Source organism: Elephantulus edwardii, unplaced genomic scaffold (genome assembly GCF_000299155.1).
Source record: "Elephantulus edwardii isolate Elephantulus edwardi_28Jun2011 unplaced genomic scaffold, EleEdw1.0 scaffold00052, whole genome shotgun sequence".
NCBI lineage: Eukaryota > Metazoa > Chordata > Mammalia > Macroscelidea > Macroscelididae > Elephantulus > Elephantulus edwardii.
Genome location: NW_006399802.1, coordinates 18,088,345 through 18,095,048, shown reverse-complemented (window position 1 = coordinate 18,095,048; position 6,704 = coordinate 18,088,345). Strand labels below are relative to the sequence as shown.

The 6,704-nt window shown below is 47.1% G+C and overlaps 1 protein-coding gene across 1 annotated transcript in view; it reads left to right on the top strand.

The window, feature by feature from the left end:
• The first annotated feature begins 2,082 nt into the window (after positions 1–2,082).
• LPAR1 (lysophosphatidic acid receptor 1) overlaps positions 2,083–6,704 on the top strand; it is a 169,378-nt gene continuing 164,756 nt past the window's right edge. The window contains exon 1 of the mRNA XM_006886937.1: positions 2,083–2,205. The gene's annotated coding sequence lies outside the window, so the exon portion shown is untranslated. The remainder of the gene's footprint in view (positions 2,206–6,704) is intronic.

The window sequence follows — 6,704 nt, the reverse complement described above, 5'->3', positions numbered from 1 at the left end:
TCTCATCTAAGGTGGCCCAGAGGCAAGAAGCTGCTGCAATCCCTAAGGCACACAGTTTGAAGCCACCAACTGCTCTGCAGAAAGATGGGCAGTCTCCTCCTGTGTGATTTACTGCCTCTGAAAATCCACTGGAGGGTCAGCTACGGGTCAATTCCAACTCGAAAACTATATATATCTCTATATAGCTATATAGAGATATAGATATTTATATAGATATATAGATATATTTTCCCCCTTATCAGAAAATACTATGTTTCCTTAATCAAGGGGATTTCTTGGCTCTTTTATTTTTATCATTTGTTTGTATTTCTTTTTTAGTTGTTCATTATCTCCTTTTACTGATTATATATACAATAACCTTTTCCAATTTTTCACGTTAAATTTATTTTTTAAAAAAGAAAAGAAAAATAATAAATTGGGAGAAAAGGTGGGCAAGTTGAGTCATTTCACGCTGATTTAAGAAGTAATGCAGAGATGCTTTAAAAAGGAAACTGCTTTAGATAGGGATTGTCTTGCAGCCAGCGCACAACCTTGAGCATCTGGGGAAACCACAGGCAGAGCTGGGTCAACGTTCTAAGCGGCAGGAGATGGTCATGGTCTCTTGGAAGCGGGAGTTCTGGAGTGTCCTCCTTCCAGAAGTCTAGCCCTCCCGGCTCTCTGCGGTTTACAGTGACCTCTTCCTTCTTTGAGGCCCAAGATTACCCAGCCACACCCCACGCAAAGCCGGCTTTTCAGCGGCGTTTTCTCTATCAATCCTGCCAAGTCCCCTCGCCGTCTTGCTGCTGTGCCCTCCTTCATGTGGTTTTAGATGAGCCTCTAGCAATCACCAAGCTTTTCACTCCTAGCGGCAGGGCGAGGCCGAGAATTCGGAACACTCCGGAAATCCTGGGAAGCCTGGAGTGGGAGGTGGAGGGGGGTGCCCCGACAGACTGGGCGCTTTTATGGGACCTGGGCAAATGCCAGCGGCTGTCACTCTCTTGATAACAATCCTCGGGCCTCACACGGGCGCCTCGCCCGCCCACACCCCCAGGTGTGCGTTCCCCGCCCTTAATTTCCCTTACCAAAACTGATAGTTTGCTCTTGCAAAGTTCCACTGGGCAAGCAGAAGGGAAATTTAGACTCATGGGATTGGGGAAATAAGCGAAGACTTGCTTGGCATGGTCTGCAGAGTCAGGAAATGGACAAGTTAGAAAGAGAAATGCATGCACCTTTCCAGGAGCCAGGACAACCAACTAGGCTCCGTGCAGCCTCCACTTGAAGGCAGTGCGCGCAGGGGGACGCCGCGCCTTCTGCAAAGTTTGGGAACCGAGCTACAAGGGAGAGGCCCCGCTCAGGGGCTTTGCGCGGCCTCGCGATGCTTTCCAGAGCTGATAAGTGGGAAGAGCAGAGCGGGAAAATGAAAAGTCAGCGTGCCGGGGGGCTCACTGGTGGCCGGGGGCGCGAGGTGAGCGCCGCCGGTGGGGGGACCCCGAGAAGGGGGCGGTGGGTTGGATCATGGATGGCTGCGCGGGAAGTGCAGCAGACAAAGGGTGGGGGGCGTCCTGCAAGGTGAGGGGACGGGTTGGGCTTGGGGGCGTGGGGGTGCGAGAGGAGCGGGCTGTGCAGCAGCCGGGCTGAGTGAGGGAGAAAGCAAGCCGCAGGGAAGAAAGGCGCCGGCGTCGGCCCGCCCCGGCGCCCCCTCGTCCGCACCCCCTTCGGAGCAGTCGCGGGGCGGCGGGGGGGAACCTCCCGGCCCGTGAGTAGAGCGAGGCCGGGTCGCGGAGCCCACGCCGCGGAGCTGAGACCCCCGCGGAGTTGCTGAACAGGGCGGCCGGCCCGGGAGAGCCGCGGGGCCATGAGAGCCGCCCGAGGTGGCGGGGGCGGTGCGCGCGGCCGGAGCGCAGGTAAAGGGGAGGGAGCGGCGCGCGGAGGAGGAACGGCGCCCCCTGGGCGCGGAGCCACGGGCCGCGGCGTCTGCCGGGCAGGCTGAGCTCGCGCGGCACCCGGCTTTGTGGTGCGCGCGCCCGCGCGGGGGTGCGCTCTTGTGAAAGTGTGTGCGCGCGCTCGCCCGCCTGTCGGTGTCGGCCGTGGGTGGGTGTGCGTGCGGACCGGCTGGCCTGCAGGAGGCGAGGCTGCCCGAGCCTTCCTGACCAACCAGTTGACGGAGCTCCGGGAGGGAAGTTGCTGCTGCAGCCCGAGCCGCTGGCTCCACTGTCCCCGGGCCAGGTCAGTGCGTCCCCGGAGTTCGCGCTGCGCGCAGTGTTCGCGGCCCGATGCCGTCCAAGTGACACGTAGGAGGCGTCCAGTTACCTGGGTCTGGGTGGGCTTCCAGGGAGGCTTGCAGAGGGGGCCCCCCAGTCCTCCCTAAACCGCGTCTTGGTGGGCGTGGACGATCGGGTGGTCCTCGCGCCTGAAGGCGCCGAGCTGCTGTGGGCGCGGGGCTCTTGTCTCCACTCCTTAGTTTCTCGCGGAGGATTTATTTGTCCCTCCTGGCCTGTGGACTTTTGACTTAACTTACTGTCCTGATAGCAAACATGCTTAACAAGTAACAACTGGGATATGCAAGGCAAGGGAGGGACCTGGCTAAGAGTTGGTGGTTTTGAAATCGATTGGCTTGTTTGGTTTGTATAGGACTAGTCTGTTGTGAATGGATTTAAAGTTTATTCTTGTTTTTCTTTGCTGCCACTTGGCCTTTTCTGTGTAAGTGCCGGCATCCAGGAGTCGCAGCCCCGTGCCTGAGACTGTTGCTTGCTCCTGCTACCCCTTCTTTCTTTTCTTTTCTGATGAGAGCCAAGGGATTCTCCCCCCCTCCCCCGAAAAGTGAGTTTTCCATGAGTGCTAACTTGGGACACTCTCACTGTGAATACACATTTCTCATTGGAAAAGATACATATTTGCATACGTGGATATTGAAAATATGTAACTGTAGTTAGTAGATAAACTATTTCTTCTTGCTCAAACAGTCTGTGTTTTTCATCTATTTGCATAAGAGTCATTTGCCCAGCGTAAGCATAACTGTGAAGAGAAAGAGCTGTGATTCAGAGCTTGCACTTCTGGTGAAAAGTTTTTGTAAGAAGGCTTTCCCTTGTCAGAGAGGGCCATTTCCCCAAGTAAAAACGTTTATGTTAGAGGTATTGTTGTATGAATCAAACTAAAATTAAGTTATATTAAAGAAAAAAATTAAAAGTAACTTGGGGATATAAAGCCACCTAGTTGTTTCTGCTCTAGGTTTGCACTTACTTGGCTCAGTTGCAAGTTAAGGCTGTATTTCTCTTGATTCAACTTAATATAAGGATAAAGGGATTCAATAGCATGAATTGGAAATGCTGGGCTTGAGGAATGGAGTTGAAGAATGAGGCCAAGGGCTGCACTGTCATAATTAGAGTTTTTGAGTGATGAGAGACCTTTAGTCAGGCAGATCAGGAAGCAGTCTTGCTGAGTCTTTGTTTTCCCATCTGGAAAATGGGAGAATTTGATGCTCTTTGCTGTTCTTTCTGCCTCCCACACTAGAAACCAGTAGGTGGGTACCCCCATGTTAGAACAATAGAAAGAAAGTGTAGAGAAATTTGAAAAGTTTGGTGTGAGAGAGAAATGAAGGCAGGAAGATTAAAAAGATAGAATTAAGCTAGCAGTGGAGAATGCCTGAAAAAGAAAAGGCAATGATCTGGAACTTGACCTCCCCCCACCTCCCCTTTTTGTTATTTCCTTTTCTAGGTTAATAGCCTCAGCAAAACCTTCCCCCTTCACATCAGGACATGGTTACTTTTATTATTTCCAGTGTGTGAGCCTCCTTAGTTTTAAAATTGACATGAAGTCCAGGTGATCCAGTTGTCGGATGTCTTCTGGGCCTCCTCTAACCAACTTCCTTCATATATCACTTTCTCTCAGGGAATCAGCTGCTGACCTTTTGGGGGTGCTTATCATGACTGTCAGTCAATATCCCCATGAATAATGGGATGAGGATGGGGCATGACAGAGGTGAGCTGAGTGGCAGTCCTTGCAACAAATTGCATTTTAAAACTTCTATTTTCATTTGAACTAATGGGAGTCCTTTCAATGTTACCATTGATTTGTCAAGTTTTTATTGAGTATATATTCTTATTGTTACAATTGCTGCAAAATTCAAGGAGAGTAAAAATCTCATTTGCTACATCTTTTTGATATACAGTTACAGCCTGAAATTTCCACAAGAATCCCTTTTCAAATGCTTAGTAAGGAAAGTTGCAGGCTGGGCTGGATCCATGGTATCATTTGCATGGGGTAGTTCAGGTGTTCCCCAAAAGGCAAGTCTTTGAAATTTAGTTTGAGGCTAAGATTTAAAAAACTGGTTAATATATGGCCTACCTACCTTTTCTGTAACTCATATATATATATAAAATTAAGGAACATGAATTATTTTAAAAGTGAAGTGCGTTATGGTAAAAAAATCAAACATAAGCTCTTGGTTTAAAAGGCTGAAAAGCTTCTCTAGACTTAAGTCAGCATCACCTGACTGTTGAGTTTCTTATTTCAACATACTCTGTTACCCTAAAGGTCCCCATGATGTTTTTACTTAACTAAATCCTGGGGAGTTTTTATGGATTTCCTAGAAAGTTGGAAGAGAAGAAAGAAATTTTAATTCATTAAGCAACTATAAATTCTATGTGGCAGATATATGTATGATGCATAGGAGGCTTTAGAGAGTTCTTGGGAATCCCTGAGTGGTTCAAAGAGTTAATGTCCTTGAATGCCAACCAACAGTTCAGGTGTTTGAGTCCATGCAGAGGTGTCTTGAAAGAAACCTCTGGCAAACTACTTTTGAAAAACCAGCCATTGAAAATCTGGAGCACTGTTCTCTAATACATATCAACTCATTATGAGTTGGTTCTATGCCGTGGCAACTGGTTTAGAAAGAATGTAATCAAATGAGGGTATGCAACTTCAGTATAGCAGCTCTCAAGCTTTGACTGGTAACTCTACAATCCAAGAAAACTGGCATGCTAGAAAAAGAAAAATTACATTCTAACTTTGAGACAAATGTCACAAAAGGGATTTGAAGGATAAAAGTGGCACAGCTCTTAGAAGATGAATGGTGGGGTTAGGAAAGCCCAGATTCCTAATGAGAATGCAGCCAGAGTCCAGGGTGCTGAAGGCAGAAATGTACAATGCGCACATTATGGGGAGCCTTTGGTTGGTATTTTAAAGAATTGTGTTAAAAAGAGAGCCCTGCTGGTGTAGTGGTTAAATCACTTGGATGGTAATCATAAGGTCAGTGGTTTGAATCACCATCCACTTTGTGAAAGAAAGGTGTGTCAATCTGCTTCCTTAGAGCTTTACAGTCTCAGAAACCCTATGGAGCAATCAGTTCTCTTCTATATTATAGAAAACAATTTGTAGTGTTAAGATTGGCTTTTGGTGTTATGTGAAGGAGAGGGGAGATGTATTACTTAACCCCTACATGCAGGAAGATACCAAGTAACATACTGAGGCATTATAATGGGTGAAATAGTTGAGGAATGGCTGAGCTTTTCTTCCATCACATTTCTTAGTAATTTATTGTTAGTTAATTTTAGGAAACTGCTGCAAGAGTATCCAGATGAAAGACTAAACAAATATGTGGTTCTTTCCATATTCGTCCCCAACTAGATGGCATGTTGATGCTTTTAAGAAATTTAATTTAGGCCCAAAGAGCCCTAGTGACATAGTGCTTAATATATTCAGCTGCTTAAAAGAAAAGAAAAGAAGAAAAAAAGGAAAGAAAAAAGAAGAAATTCAGCTGTTTATATTCCCAGCTTGACCAGGGGAGAAAGAAGATGGTAGTCTCCACCCTCAAAGATTTCACATTAACTTGGCATTGACCCTCCAGTGTGTTTGGGAGGTTGTGAATCTTCCTTTGGGAAGAGAATGACCATCTTTCCCCTAAGAACCTTTGCTTTAGCAGCACAGTTCCCTGCACACTACACAATAGAGCTCCCCTTCCCCCCTCCCCCTGCTCGCGTGCTCTCTCTCTCTCTCTCTCTACACACAGACACACACACACACACACACACACACACACACACTCTGGTGGCCTAGTGGCTAGAAGCTGTGCTGTAATCCCACAGTGCAAGTCTATCAGCTGCTTCTCAGGAGAAGGATGGACAATCTACTTCTGTGTGATTAATTGCTTTTGAAAACTACCAGAGGGTCAGCTTTGGGGCTTGGGACGGTTTCTACCTTGGTGGTATACGACAACAACCACAACTGAATTGTATATGTATATGTATGTGTGTGTATATATGTACGTGTATTTATATATGTATACACACACACAGAGAGAGAGATGTATGTGTATATATATATATATGTAACATGAGAGAGATACAACATTATATCTAACTCTATCATCTATCAGGAAGCACTGGTGACCTATGGTAAAGATTTGCATTGGCAACTGAAAGGTATGTGGTTTGAATCCATCACCTGCTCCATGTGATAAGGGTGGGCACTTGCAATGAACTGCCTCTGACAACCCAGTGGAGGTTCAGCTGTGGGTTGGTTCCAACTTGATGGTGAACAACACTGTGTGTGTGTGTGTGTGTGTGTGTGTGTGTGTGCACGCGCACATGCACACACACATTTTATGTGGCCTCTGGGCTAGCAGTGCAACTCTACAGACTAGATCACCAGAAAAACCTAATGGAGATCCCATGACTTGGGGTTACCCTGATGGAGTGGGTTTGGTTTTATTGTCATACCTGGATTTT